We start from the raw sequence: 347 nt of genomic DNA on the forward strand, positions 1-347 counted from the left end.
GAATAATGGTCCCCTAATGATGTCCATGTCCTGCAGGGAATGGTGGCTCACACCTGTTCTAGCACACTGGGAGGCCAAGGAGGGTGGATTGCCTGAGCTCACAGGTTGGAGACCAGCTGAGCCAGAGCAGTAACTCTTCTCTAAAATAATAGCTGGGCGTTGTGGTGGGCACCTGTAGTCCCAGGTACTTGGGAGGCTGAGGCAAGAGAATCACTTAAGCCCAAGAGTTTGAGGTTGCTGTGAGCTGTGACGCCACTTAAGCCCAAGAGTTTGAGGTTGCTGTGAGCTTTGATGCCACAGCACTCTACGAAGGGTGACAAAGTAAGACTCTGTCTCAAAAAAAAAAA

This window comes from Otolemur garnettii, unplaced genomic scaffold (assembly GCF_000181295.1).
Source record: "Otolemur garnettii isolate 467f Iridium unplaced genomic scaffold, OtoGar3 scaffold00189, whole genome shotgun sequence".
In the NCBI taxonomy this organism is placed as follows: domain Eukaryota; kingdom Metazoa; phylum Chordata; class Mammalia; order Primates; family Galagidae; genus Otolemur; species Otolemur garnettii.